General features: G+C 44.0%; 1 protein-coding gene across 2 annotated transcripts in view; it reads left to right on the plus strand.

Moving 5' to 3' along the window:
* The first annotated feature begins 250 nt into the window (after window positions 1–250).
* Window positions 251–15426, plus strand: part of CCNI (cyclin I) — a 52806-nt gene continuing 37630 nt past the window's right edge. The window contains exon 1 of one of the 2 annotated variants that reach the window (XM_030565148.1): window positions 251–525. The gene's annotated coding sequence lies outside the window, so the exon portion shown is untranslated. The remainder of the gene's footprint in view (window positions 526–15426) is intronic. The other variant, XM_030565147.1, reaches the window with a different exon arrangement.

Below are 15426 nucleotides of genomic sequence, written 5' to 3' on the forward strand. Positions count from 1 at the left end.
CAGGATCCTGTTACCCTCCCACCCCATCCCGATTTTTCACACTTGCTGTCTGATCACCCTACACGCACGGCTTGAGGGACACAGGCCCGCCCGACGCAGCTGGCTGCAGGCGCTGTGTGTTTACACGCACCCCGACCCCCCGGCGGGTGCCCTCAGCCGCGGGCGGGCGCGGGGCGGAGCAGCGCGCGAGGCGGCGGCAATAGCCGGCCCTTCTTTCCCCGCCCTGCGGCCCGGGCCGCGGCTGGCTCCCCGCCTCTCCTCCGCTCCCCAGCACGAAGCGCGTCTCAGCCAGGGGGCGGCAGCGGCAGCGGCAGCGGCAGCAGCAGGGCCGGGCTCCCCTCCCGCTCCCGCGCCATGGAGACATGAGCCCCGCGGCCAGCCGCAGCCGCCGCCTCTAGCATGGCCCGGGCAGGGAACTAGCCGCGGCCAGCAGGCAGCAGCCGAGCAGCGCCCTCGCTCCGCGCCGCCAGCATGGGGTTCTGATGGGCCAGCCCGGACCGGGAAGCCGACAGCTCCGCGGGGGAGGTGAGCGAGCTGCAGGCGCTGGGCTCTGCGAGCCAAGCCGGCCCGCCCCGGGCGCGCTGCTTTTGTTCGGGGGGCCTTCCGCGCTGTTCCTAACAAAGCGGGTGGTGGCTCTTTATTAGACGTTTGCATTGCATAGTGCAAGGGATACTCGGCTCGCGTCGCTTGTGTGACACAAACACATACCTATTTGCATGCAGTGCTGAAATAGAGAAGTAATATTGTGTTGTTGATTGTGTTTGGCTAAATAACACATGCTGCTACCAACGGATGTATTCGTGTATACAGATTCTGCAGTGTGTAACGTGCATACCACGCATGCAAAATCTGTACATCAGAATGCACGTTTGTATATACAGTAGCATTCTTTGTACTTTATGCTGCAAATATCCGGGTTTCAGTGTTGTATAAAATATGTTTCTAAACAGTGTTTGCCAGTGTTATTGTTTACATGCAGTGTGTGTGTGGTTGAGTTATAGAATACATGCTGATATACTTGTATATACACCTTCTGCAATATATAGCATTGTTTGCAGCTGTAAAGCAGCAGTGTGTGTATATCTGTGTGCGCTGTGTGTGTATATATTCAACTTTAGTGATATAGCTTGATTTTACTTCCATGTTACAAGGAAGTGACTGCATATGTAGATACATTTTTTGCAATAATTATATATATATTTTTATTGCATGTCAAATACAATAAAGAGATTAACTTGATGTATTTCAGTTTGCGTGCAAGTGTTCATGCTTTTATTCCCTGTTCTTAGGAGTAATATTTCTAAATAATGTGTGAGCCCAGTCATGCAAGACACCAGGCCCCTCCTGCAAGATGCTCAGCAAGTCCTCAACTCCTGGGGGAAACTGAGGACACTCAGCACCTTGTATGGACTTTCGATTTGTAGGTCCCCAGTCCTGCAACAAGCTCTGTTTTGGAGCACTCCTGCATCTGCATGGTGCTCCATTGATGTCATTAGGGTACCATCGGGGTTCTGGGGCTACCTGAGCAGAAGTCATTTCATTGTTGTCCAAAGGGGCATAATTCCATTGGAATATGTGGACTTCCCCTGCTGGACTTTATCCTCTGAGCCCTGAACCCACCGAACCAAACTCCACCATGTGAGAGTCATCCTATCCCCATTTCCCAGCCCGCTTATCTTTACCCATGACTGTCTGTAACCTGTATGTATGAGCGATGTACCCCCACTGCTTCCAGACTGTATCTTGATCTCACCCACCGTACAGCCCGCATTGGGAACATGGCAGACTGTATATGCTATGTGCTGTTCAATACCAAACTACTAGCATCCCTCTATACTCTGTATGCTACCCCCGATGATCAATAACTGACTTTTCAAACTCTCTGTATTGTTTATTTTTAAACATTTTCTAATAAACTTTTAAATTTGTTCCCAATCCTGTAATTCTACTGCAAATAGTGTATCCAGTGTCTCTTGTACTTTAGCTCCTGTTTTCAGGCCATATGGTCAGTTGTCCATAATTCTGTTGGTTGCTTTGGCTTTTTGTTGATTACGCTATATCAAAAGTATGCTTTAAAAAAATTGTAACTGTACTTTATTTCAGACTCTTCTGATCTGACTGCAAAACTTGTGTAGGCAAGGATGTTTTTATTTTTGTTAGTTCTTGCTCTGTTATATCAGTTGACCTGGTAGAATTGGACTCCGCAGGGAAAGTGTTTTCTTGAAAGAAGACTGAATTGCTGATGTTGTTTCATGTAAAACTGTCCCAGAAGGGATGATGTAAACAGATAACGTACGGTAATGTTATTTCGTGCAACTGGTTTAATGAAGTGTTTGCAAAAATTCTCATGAAAATTTGCCACCTTAGGGTAAAAATGGGGGAATGGATTTTTTTGCCTAAGGATGAAAAAAATTAATAATGCTTTGTTTACCTGCTTTAAAAAATAATTACTTGCCTTAGGCAGGCAGAATTTTGGAAGGCTGATTTAAACAATTGCTTTTCAGCAGCTGTATAGTTTATTATGTCCCTTTCCCTGGGTTTCAGAGGGGTAGCGGTGTTAGTCTGTATCCCTGGGATGCCAGATAGTTATATCTCTGACATAGGCACAGGGTTTTGATTTTTTTCTATACCCCTTTATCGTATTTAAACTGTACAAAGTCTCTCGGGCTATGTGTTTTAGTTTTCCCCTTTCAGGCTTGGCTAATGTTTTCACTGTCACAGGGATGGGTCTGTAGGCTTTTGCAACCTTTATAAACAAAGCACTGCAATCAACCTAATCACCTCAGGGATGTATATATGTGGCACCAAATTTTGCAACATACGGCTGATAGAAGTTTAGCCCTGAGAAAGAAGCCACAGAACCTTATTCCAGACTTGGGGGACTTACTTTGGATCCCTGCTAACAATTAGATTTGCTTTTAAAATTGTGCAGATGCTTTGTAAAGGTAGCGCACAGTTCTATGCCTTGCTCCGGAACCTGCTCTGTCTGTGTCAGCCTGGGGTTAGAACTCTGCAAAGCTAATCTATTGGCTTTTCCCAATGGAAGTTAAACATTTGGGGTGCATATGCTTTTAATTGCCCTGCACCCCAAATTGGGAACTTTCTCTTAGCTGGGGTTTGAAAGGCCCCATTAAGAGACTGATCTGAATTTGGCCCTTATATAGTCTTACAGATTCTTGCCTTTTGTGTGTTTGGGATCTAATTTTAAACACCTTCAGACATGTGCATGAAATGTTTCTCTGCTAGTATAAATCCATTGGGTCTCTTAGATGCCCTTTCCAAAAATGTATTGCACTGTAGCTATTTGAAAGCGTATAGATTGCACTGCTGGGTAGCTGGGGCTAGATACTCCCCTGTATTTGTTCCAGCTACTGCTGGAAGGAGACACGCTGGTGAAGGCCTTCAATATGGAGAGTCAGTGTGAGGGGAAATGGCACCACAAAACCACTAGGAGTTCCGTGGTATCAGGGTGGAGTTAGTGCTGGCCCCTACACACGACTGCTGTCTGGGAAGGGGTCTGCCCAGGATGGCTGCAGGACATGGATATTAGTGTCTCCCAGCCACAGCTCCTGCTCATGGTGTTTACAAATTAAAGCAATATCTGCCTCCAAACACCTGGTGGGAACCGTGAAAGTGGGGTTGTTGCAGTAACATCCCCTCTCTTCTTTTGGGGTGAATCCCCATGGGGCCTTGCTGGTAGCTCGAGGTTTAATATTGTAAATGCTTTGGGGTAGCAACTGGCTTTTTGGTCTGTGAACAATGCCTACTATGATGGAGTCCTTGTCCATGGCCCCTAGTGCTACTGCAGTTCATGTTGTTAACTAAGTCCCCATTGCAAATATCCGTGTATCTGGCCTTTGGTTTACAAAAGGTCTTTTTGAAGGATAGGGAAAGGTGACAGTGTAGGGATGGGTTGGTTTGGGTCAGAGTGGGAATGGTTGACAGACTTTGTATATAGGAATCCAGTCCAGATTGGAGGGGACTGAAATATATTACAGTGATTAAGTGGCCAAAGTGAAAATGAGTTTGGTGGTCACAGTTCAACTTACAGCAGACGTGGTGGTGTATATGCCTAAGTAGAGCCAGATCTGGTGGTGATGGCGGCCTTTCCATTCTCACTGTCCCTTTTGCTAGCAGTATCTAAAAGAGGCCAGAGGTGAAATATGACCTATGCAGCAGGGCTACACTCAGGAAAGTTTAAGGCAAGTGAACTAAAGGTGTAAAGTCAGTGCACATTAAACTCTGTATGGATGCTTTTATTCAGGAGTAAAGGGGTCTTAATTCTCTTTAACTTAATCCTCCTTTGGGACTACTCAATTTATGGCTTGTGCAGAACGCAGCTGCCCTCTTGTTTAGTGGTGGCTCTCATCCAGAGTTGGTGACACCTGCGATCTGTACTGATTAACCATTGGTTCCAAATGCTATTTGAGGTACAGGTTTTAACCTGTATATCCTTAAATGGGTTGTGTCCTGGTTACCTCAGAGACTCTCTCCTTGTTTGATCTCAGCACTCAGCAGCCAAGATCTTATCTGCTCGTCACTGATCGGGCTGGCCGCTGGGCAATTTCCACGAGGGGCTATGACTTTGGAATTCATGAAGTCCAAATTTATTGATCTTAAGCACTTTCTCTAGGCTTGAGTGTTGGGCAGAGTCTTGGTTTAGACGGGAATCATCTCAGTGGGTATTTTAGTTTGGCATTGTATAGTTCTTAATGATATATTTTGTACATGTTCCCAGAACTCTGTATTGTATAAATGGACCATAAAGATCCAAGTATCTTTTCACTTTTAGAGGAACGTGTTCTGGGTTGAGGCAATAGAAGGAAGCATACAGGTACATGTGCTGTATCTGTTCCATGAACAAATAACTGGCATCGGTCTTTGGAGCTGGCAGACTGGCACCTTTAACTACATCGCAATGCAATTTACCTGCATATTTTAATAATGTTTAAACATTATTTTTTTATCATAGGATAAACTTTCAAAGGCATTAATGGCAATTAGGCAACTAACTGCTCTTCGTGCCTTTGAAAATCTCCCACATAATTGTTTTCTCTCCTGTCATCCTCCTGTTCTTAAGGACTGGGTCTTCTGGTGTCCCCCGTTTGCCTAGTTTGCAGTGCTAGTGGCAGCAATGAGAAACAGAAAATATACTTACTCCAACAACTGAGAAATGCTAGTTCAGTGGAACTCAGCAGCTCAGAATCCCCCATGGGAGCTTTCTTTCCACGGAAGAATCCTTCTCTTTGCATGTCTGCATCTAACAGTTCACTGTGGCTACAGTTACTAATCTTGACCTGGTACCAGACTGGAGTCCTTAAAAGCATGTCTCTTTACAGGTTTAATCCTTTTGATTTACTGTATTCAGCTGCTTTTAAAAACAGAATATTCTGGTGGATAGAGCACTGGAGTGAGACTCAGGCCACGTCCAGACTAGGGTATTAAAATCGATTTTAGATATGCAACTTCAGCTACGTGAATAACGTAGCTGAAGTCGAATTTCTAAAATCGAGGTACTCACCCGTCCAGACGGCTCGGCATCGATGTCCGCGGCTCTCCATGTCGATTCCGGAACTCCGTTCGGGTTGATGGAGTTCCGGAATCGATGTAAGCGCGCTCGGGGATCGATACATCGCGTCCAGACTAGACGCGATATATCGATCCCCGAGCAATCGATTTTAACCCGCCGATGCCGCGGGTTAGTCTGGACGTGGGCTTAGAAGACCAGGATTCTATTTCTGGGTCTACCACTGGCTTGCTGTATGACCCTTGGGCAAGTCACTTCACTTCTGGCTGCCTCTGTGTTTGTACAGTGTTTTGAGGTCTCCTGATGAAGCACTGTGTAGGAGTTGGGTGGAGGTGGTATTATTTATTAAAGATATGTACCTTGTTTACCTTGTACTTACACGTGTGTAACTCAGGAGTTCATCTGATTAGAGAGGAGAATCAGGCCCATGTACTGATTTATTTTCTTTACCTCTGATTTTTAATTCTTGTAGTGAAAGTTGTTTGTCCCTTATTTTCTCTGAAACTTCAAATGCTGCACTGCTTGTATAGAAGGTATTGCAACTATATGGTATGTTTCAAATAACCCAAACAAACCTAAAACATATAAACCATTTTGCATCGAAGCTGCTACTACTGTATTCTGAAGTTCTAAAAAGCTGATGAATATTTTGCTATAGGTGCTGGTCAAGAAAACTTCTCTGCCAGATAGATTTTTACACAAGAAAGTGTTAAATCGAAGAAGAAAGTTGGGTATTTTAGAAGTGCACCTTTTATTGGTGGCCCTATTTGGTTTTGTTTTTTTTCTTCAGAGCAGTGTGTAAACAGTAACTAATTCAGTATTGTTAACTCCATTTTACTAAAGAGGAGACAAAAGGTTTTAATGAATCTTCACACAATCACAAACCGCGCTGGCAGAGCTGGGATTTAGCTCTCAGGAGTTCCTGGCTCTGCTCAGGCCACTTGCTCATGGTGCCCCTTCTGCTCATTGCTAAATTCTGAAGAGCAGCAGAACTGACCAGATGCTTGTAAAATTCACTGGGGATCTTGGAACAAAAGATCAGGGCTGGGGATTGAATTGTGGAGGGCAGCCCTGTTCTTTCTCCCCATTGTCCACTAACCTCAGCAGTGGAGGACTGTGGTTCTGATCCTCAGAGGTGGGGCACCTAAATACCTTTGAGGATCTGGGCCTAAGTCCCTTCTGCGACTGCCATTGGCAAGTAAATTTTTCAGGCAGTGACTATGACCTAATCATCATTCAGTTTATAGAGATGTTGAGGTGCTTGTACTGTTCTTAAACTGCTTTTAGTCCCGTGCAAGGATAGTTTTGGGGAGATTGGATGCATTTTTCCAGTTGTCAGGATTTTGGATGTGGTGGTGTCTCCTAACATTTCCACTGTACTAGGTGTTCAGCCAATTGCTAAAAATTCTACCGGGGGGGGAACGTCAGTGTAAGTTTGGGGTTTGCAAATATAGTTGTGGCTTTTTTTTATAAATACATGGAAAAGGGACATTTGTGTCAGGCTTAGAAAATTCTTATATGATGTTAGAATAATTCCCGTAGGTGGAGTTCTGCAAAATTAATTTTTCAGGGGCAAAAGTAATGGATACCAGGTTTAAACTGTGCAGATTCCTAATAGCTATCCATATCATAGTGGTTTCTCTGGCTAGAGAATTGGCATACTTATGTTTGAATGGTAAAAGTCGTTGCTGAGCATTTGTATTTTGTAGTTTGTTGGGAAGTGCATTGTGGGCGTGAAGCCTTCTGCAGATTAATAATGGCTGTGCTATAAATCAGCATTTTCTCAAATGCAGCCATTGGGGGTGCATGTGGCCACCAGGGGGCTTTTATTGCAGCCACAGCCTCTTGGACTGTGATGGGTGGGGTGGGGGGTACCAGTGTCCCCTCCCCTACAGCTGTTAGCAGGGGTTGGGCCTTGCCACCTCCCCCTCCCCCTAGAAGCTGGAGGAGCAGGCCACTGGTAAATTCCTCACTTTCTTGGGCGGATCTCGGGCTTTGGGCTTCAGCCCTCGAGTGGTGGGGATGGGTGGGCAGGCTCTGGCTGCAGGGCTTTGGGATCCATCCATGTAGTGACCGGCTCTGGTTCCAGGCTCTGGCCACAGGCCTTAGGCCTCTCCCCGTATTGTCTCTGGCCCCCGCAACCCCCCTGTCTAGGGCTTAATTTGCCCCCAGGCTTACTGGGGCTTAGTAAGTCTGCTGTGAAAAGTAATATTAACAAGCATACAAAATATCGTTTTTTACAGCAACAGACTTACTAGCTAGCAAATCTTAAAAAACAAGACAAAAATACCAAAAAAGCAAAAGAAATAATAACAAAAAAAAAGAAGGTGCAAAGCATCTTATTTGTGTTTCCATTCTGTTTAGGTCCAGGGAAGAATGGAGACAACTGTACATTATTTTTATTATTGAGTCTGCAAAAACAAACCCCTAAATGAAGAAAATCAATGTTTTGGGCATATGTATGTGCATATTTATTTTTTTCCTGAAGTTAATTAAACATTTTAGCAAAAATTGTCAGCGTGGCCGCCCTAAGACTTTGTGACAACACTCTGAGGCCACCAAAAACTTTGTTGTGAGAACCCTCATGGTTGGAAAAACTTTATGGTAATATCTGTAGGTGCTAAACTCTGATCTCTGTCCCACCATTCAGATTCCATAATAATAATATTAGTAATTGATGTTCTAGGATTTCCAAATAGAGTCTGGTTGGATAAAACATGGTTGCAGGCCCTAAAAGTCCTCTTGAACTTATCCTTGTCGCTAGCTGAAGGCAAAATAATGAGTCTATAATAATCTAGGTCACAGCTGCCTGATTACAGAGTTTGAAGGATTTTTTAGGCCCTCCCTCAGGAGTTTTGGTGGGGTCAGAGATGTCAGAGCCACAAGTACTGTAACCATGTAACTGGCTCTGAATGGAATAGAGGGTGCATTGAAAATACAGGCAGGCCACAAAGAAGGCATTCTTGAGCACCATAGACGTCTAGTTTCACTGAAGTTAAGAGGTTGGGGTTTTTTTGTTTTTTTTTTTCAAATTTCAATTTAAAATGTCTTTTTTTTTTTCAAATGACAAAACCAGTGGGTTGGAGGTAGATCAGATGCAAAGAAAATCTCAGGCTTCTCAAGTCTTTATTGTTTTCCTGTGTGTTCACTAACTGCCGATGTTATTGATGTGCTGTCTTACTGACCATAATGGAAAGTTGCAGTTGGTAACGATATGCAATAAACTGGTCTAAAAGCTCACTCATGCATAACATGTTACGGCAAATGCTCAGTTTTGCTCATCAGTCCAGAGATCAGATGTTTCTTTTCTTTAACTTGATAAGGGAAGTGCTGAATTAAACCATTTGCCAGAGATTCTGTGCCCTTGTGACATTACTTTTGCCTTTGAACCACAAGCCAAATTCTCTGCTGATGTAACTGTTGACTTCAGTGGAGTTACACCAGCTGGGAACTTGGTCCCAAGAATCTTGAGGCTTTGCTTTCAAAATTCAAACTGTATTATAAGTGCTCAAATTGCTCCCTGTAAGTACTACTGTCCAGGTGGTGGTCCCTGGTCCTGAAAGATCAAACTGCTATAAACAAGTTCACCGCCAGCTTGTTCTTTATTGGTGAAACAAAATGGGAAGCACACAAGAGTTTTTGGAACACAACTGCACATGCTGCGCTAACTGAATGTATGGGAACAAACAGCAACTTCAGACTGAACATTTGCAAAGCAAGCAGAAGGGGAACTCCAAGATGCAAAGGCTGACACTCCCCAATCTGCAAAGTTTGCCTCCTCTGAGCTATGGTGTGGCATTCTGGAGATAGAATAGTCCATGTGTTTTAATAATTACCCTGATCCATTGGTGGCCTTATGAGACCTTCCCAGCTTGAGTAAACTGTGCAGATGCCCCAGGACCAACCAGGACAGGAGGGCCAGCTTAACCCTGTGAAATTTGCACCAATTTGGCAGGAGGTGTTTACAGAGAAGAGCCGGAACTGTGCTTGTACAGTCCTGTATTAGTAGACAATTGGAATTGGATCATTTACATACTCTCTAACTGGCATCTTGTAGAGCAGGGGTTCTCAAACTGGGGGTCAGGACCCCTAGGGGGTTGCAAGGTTATTACATGGGGGGGGGTCGCGAGCTGTCAACCTCCAGCCCAAACCCAGCGTGCCTCCAGCATTTATAATGGTGTTACATATATTAAAAAGTGTTTTGAATTTGTAAGGGGGGTCGCACTCAGAGGCTTGCTGTGTGAAAGGGGTCACCAGTAAAAAAGAGTTTGAGAACCACTGGTGGAGACAGAGAACAAGTGATCCTTGCGGACAATCTAGCTTTGTAATACTAGGTTGTCTTTAGTTAATGATGAGGGGGGCATGGTACCCTCAGAGCCTAAGAATGCTGTTCTTCTGTACTGTATCTCCTACTTGATCTGTTGTTCCAAAGGTTCGTTATTTCTCATTTCCTTATAATTATCTCATAGAATCATAGAATATCAGGGCTGGACGGGATCTCAGGAGGTCATCTAGTCCCACCCCCTGCTCAAAGCAGGACCAATTCCCAACTAAATCATCCCAGCCAGGGCTTTGTCAAGCCTGACCTTAAAAACCTCTAAGGAAGGAGATTCCACCACCTCCCTAGGTAACCCATTCCAATGTTTCACCACTCTCCGAGTGAAAAAGTTTTTCCTAATATCCAACCTAAACCTCCCCCACTGCAACTTGAGACCATTACTCCTTGTTCTGTCATCGGGTACCACTGAGAACAATCTAGATCCATCCTCTTTGGAACCCTCTTTCAGGTAGTTGAAAGCAGCTATCTCATCCCCCTTCATTCTTCTCTTCTGCAGACTAAACAATCCCTGTTCCCTCAGCCTCTCCTCATAAGTCATGTGCTCCAGCCACTTAATCATTTTTGTTGCCCTCTGCTGGACTCTTTCCAATTTTTCCACATCCCTCTTGTAGTGTGGGGCCCAAAACTGGACACAGTACTCCAGATGAGGCCTCACCAATGTTGAATAGAGGAGATTGATCACATCCCTCAATCTGCTGGCAATGCCCCTACTTATACAGCCCAAAATGCCATTAGCCTTCTTGGCAACAAGGGCACACTGTTGACTCATATCCAGCTTCTCGTCCACTGTAACCCCTAGGTCCTTTTCTGCAGAACTGCTTCCTAGCCATTCGGTCCCTAGTCTGTAACAGTGAATGGGATTCTTCCGTCCTAAGTGCAGGACTCTGCACTTGTCCTTGTTTAACCTCATCAGGTTTCTTTTGGCCCAGTCCTCTAATTTGTCTGGGTCCCTCTGTATCCTATCCCTACCCTCCAGCGTATCTACCACTCCTCCCAGTTTAGTGTCATCTGCAGTGTTGCTTAGAGTGCAGTCCACACCATCCTCCAGATCATTAAAGAAGATATTGAACAAAACTGGCCCCAGGACTGACCCTTGGGGCACTCCACTTGAAACCGGCTGCCAACTAGACATGGAGTCATTGATCACTACCCGTTGAGCCTGATGATCTAGCCAGCTTTCTATCCACCTAATAGTCCAATTGTCCAGCCCTTACTTCTTTAACTTGCTGGCAAGAATACTGTGGGAGACCATATCAAAAGCTTTGCTAAAGTCAAGGAATAACATGCCCTTGGTGAATCCATACTAACTGTTCTTGATCACTTTCTTCTCCTCTAAGTGCTTCAGAATTGATTCCTTGAGGACCTGCTCCATGATTTTTCCAGGGACTGAGGTGAGGCTGACCGGCCTGTAGTTCCCCGGATCCTCCTCCTTCCCTTTTTTAAAGATGGGCACTACATTAGCCTTTTTCCGGTCATCTGGAACCTCCCCCGTTCGCCATGAGTTTTCAAAGATAATGGCCTCCTAGTGTCTGAAACTGCATCCTCATATTAGCAGTAATCACTGATAGCTTTCTCTGAAGCTGTTCTGAGTGTGCAGAGCAAAATGTTGGACACACTGTGTTTAGTTTTGTTTTTAATAAATGTCTGGTGGTGATTGCTTTCTCTTAACATCCTGTTTACAGTTGTCAAGGGGAACCAAATTACTGTAATTGCGCTCTCTCTCTCTGTGTGTGTGGGTGTTAGAGAAACAATATAATTTGTCAGAAATAAGACTTAAGAACAGTAATTTTTTACCCAATTTTGTTTTGTTGCTGTTCAATTATATTAATGACTGGCTAGAGCTGCAAAAAAATTGAGCTGTTGCTCAATCCATTTCACGTGTATCTGGTTGCAGATGTATTGTACTCATCTTGTTTGGATGGTTGTATAACTTGTAAAGCAAAGCAGAGTATTTTTGTTTCTGAATGTTTAACAAACGAACATCAAAAACTAGCATTTTATGAATGGGAAAGCCAGTGATCCTTATTTCAAATATATTACTCAATCTTTGTGGGTTTGATTCTCCTACATCAGTGTATATCAGAAGTAACTTAAGTGAAATTAGTGAGTTAGATTGGTATAACTGATTAGGTGACTTGGACTCTGCATCTGCTGCATTAACATGTTTGTAATGAGGGGAGCAAAGAGCCATTTCATAATGCTGTGTGGTGATGGTGTTTTATCTTAGGCGCTCTGTACTTTTGGCATGTAAGCTGTCTCTAGTCCAGGAGTTCTCAGACTGGGGGTCGGGACCCCTCAGGAGGTCGCAGGGGTATTACATGGGGGGGTTGCGAGCTGTTAGTCTCCACCCCAAGCTCCACTTTGCCTCCAGCATTTTTAATGTTGTTAAATATATAAAAAAGTGTTTTTAATTTATAAGTGGGGGGTCGCACTCAGAGGCTTCCTATGTGAAAGGGGTCACCAGGACAAAAGTTTGAGAACTACTGCTCTTGTCGTAATGAGCCACATGGAGCAAAACTGGTGCAGCTGTTGTCTTGAGACTGAAGAGAATGGGTTGCGCTGGTGTAAGGGTGTATACAATTTTTCTCAGTACTATCGAGTTGCCACCTCATATTTGCCTTTCATTGTCACTAGTACTGGAATAAAGTGTTTTATATGTCCTAACAATTTTGTTGTTTCCTAGGGTGCCCTGTCTGTATCCACATACAGTATTATCTATAGTCCTGTGCTTAAATTGTAAGCTCATCAGGGCAGGGACTGTATCTTTGTTATGTTTGTACAGTGCCTGGCACAATGGGGACACTCCCTGTAGATGCTACCACAATAATAAATGTACATGATCCTGACTTTGCAGTCATGGCACATACTGAAGTCAGCCTGACTATTCTATGAGATTTGAGTGCCCAACAGTTGCAGGATTGGGCACGTCTGATGTTATAAAAGTTTACATCTCAAACAGCATCTTATATATGTAACAACTTCTAGACAAATAAAATAAGGACACATGCTAAGAGCCGTGTACAGCTCAATGGGGCGGTGTACAATTCAACAGTGTTTTTGGTTTGTAGAGGTTCATGCAAAGCTTTTTTTGGGGGGAGGGTGGAGTCGTTTAAAGTTAATACAAATGAACTTGTGAGTGGAAGGAGGTTGTGTTGCTTTGAATGTGGGTACAAATAAACCAAAACCTAAAACCAAAACTCATCAAAAAAATGAGCATCAGGGCATAAATTTTGCTGCTGCAGCTAATCTCAACTGGGAGTTTATATGTTGCCCATAGTAAGTGGGGGTGTTTGTACTGCCTTAGAAGCAGTGCAGGAGAAGGCGTTGTGACTAAATTTGCCACTGGTTTATACCAGTATCCAATTATTTCCTGTCTATACAGGCCAGCCTGTAGAAAGAGGGTGAGCAGAACAAAGACAACTTTTTTACTACCGTCCTCAACAGTCCTGCCTTGAATACGTGTGGGTGGACCTCGGATTTAGCATTCTTCCTCATCTCTAAAAATGGCTGATGCTTTATTTCCAAAAGTCTAGGGCGACTGCCAACCCTGCCTGTCCTCCTTTTAATGGTTTGTAACACTTCTTCTCCAGGGCAAGAAGCCTTTGGCTATGTATCCCCAGTATTTGCAGTTTTCTTGGAGCTATTTTATTATGTTTAGAACTATCCAGCTTCTGTTTTCTTGTTTCTTGGTCTCTTAAGGTTTTGTAAATTGTTATGAAGAGTTCTGTGGATTTTGCCTTTTTGAAAAGTTTTGCAGTGTGGAAAAATACTGCTTGAGAGCTGACTAGTTTGATTTAATGATATTTGCTTTGTATAGTTTAATATGTGACATAGACAATTTATGTTGTAATGGTCATGAAGCCAGAAGATAAGAGAGAAGTGAAGATCCAGAGATAAGTGAAAGCCTTCAGGTTGCAGGAATAGACTTTATTCTGTGGACAGAAAGGACTCTTTGGAACTGTATGTGATCATTATTCAGCCCCAAGTGGAGGGCGATAGTGCTCATGAGAGAGATTATAAGGGGCTCTGAAGAGAGAGGATGTGGCGCAGAGGGACATGTGGCCAGGAGGGGGCACGTGGAGAAGGCCTCACCTCTAAAAGACTTGAACCTCTAATTTCAGGGCAAGAATCGCCAACGTATGACCTTGTTTGGAAGAGAGCAGCCTTCAGAGCAAAACAAGCTTTCACACAATTGACTTCCCCCCCTTTCCAACTTGCTAGCAATTCTTCAAGAAATGTGACTGTGGCTAGTTGAGCCTTGCTGAATGGATTAAGAAGCTACAAGATGTTTGAGCAGTGATTCAAAAACTTCCAAGATTCGGTTGGGGGGTGGGAGGAGAGAGATCACTCTAATTGTTAAGGGAGCCATGTTATTCTAACCCCAAGAAAACAGAGGCCAAAATTCAGCTGGAATTGAATGCTTTACAGTGGTCCAATCCACCTTGATCCAAGCTTACTGAATTTCTGTGGTGACTGTTTGGGGTGACAGATATCCAGTTGTGTACAAGGGCTGACTTTGGGCAAGCAGATTTGTCTACTCTAGCGCCACCCCTATCCCGCTCCCCCAATTGCCACAATAGTACCTCAGGTGCACGCGCACACACACACTTAATTGGATGTGGCATAAGTATTATTACCACTGGCGGGACCTTGGAAAGTGTTTTTAGTGGAGGGAACTTGTCTGTTACGAATCTGGGCACATAAAAACATCAGAGTTGCCTAATGGACTGCAGCCTGACTTTCAGAAAGCTGGATTCAAAGAAGCAGTGGCAGTCTTTCCATTTGTTTCCTTCTCGTACAGCCCTTTAATGTGCATTTGGTCTGTGCACTTTGTAAAGCACAGTGTTTGCTTGCAGTGAGCCCTAATTTTTTTTTAAGCGAGACTATATCTGGTTAAAATGTATATTGGTTTATATGCAGGTTAGTTTCAGCCTTCGGGCTCCTTAGCATGTTAACCTTTGCAGCATTCAGAACACCATGGGCATGTGCCATTTTGGCTTACAGGGACACTTTCAAGTGCGTAATTTTATTGTAGATTTTTTTTCCTTCCCGTTTCCAGTTTATTTGCCTCCTTAGTTTGGAAACAAAATGTCACTTCCATTTGGCAAATTTTGATTTTCCACCCCCCCACACCACCTTCTCTTACTCCTAGTGGTGGCTCTAGATTCAACATTCTCAGAGGTATTTAACCCTTCTTCGCTGCACCTGGGTTTATTAATTCAGGGCACTTTTGAAAGCATCCCTCTGTCCTTTGCTGTGGCTGTCGGGCTATTCAGTGAGGTACATGTGCTCTCTGATCACCTGGTGCTTCCATGCAATGGTGCAGCTGCCTCTGTATAAATCGTTAACCTCCTGCTCCTCTTCGCTTCTGCTGGTAAATTGTATTGTCAAGGGCTTGGTCACACCTGGTTTATTATGAAATATTCCTTAGAGACCAAGTAACCAATATCAGGTTTATTGCTGAAAGTCAATAATAGAATAGTACAGGAATAAAGGTTCAATATGATGCCAGTCTCCAGGAAGCTGTCCCATGTAGTATTGTTGAATTCACCTTACAAAG

This window comes from Gopherus evgoodei, chromosome 5, assembly GCF_007399415.2.
Source record: "Gopherus evgoodei ecotype Sinaloan lineage chromosome 5, rGopEvg1_v1.p, whole genome shotgun sequence".
NCBI lineage: Eukaryota > Metazoa > Chordata > Testudines > Testudinidae > Gopherus > Gopherus evgoodei.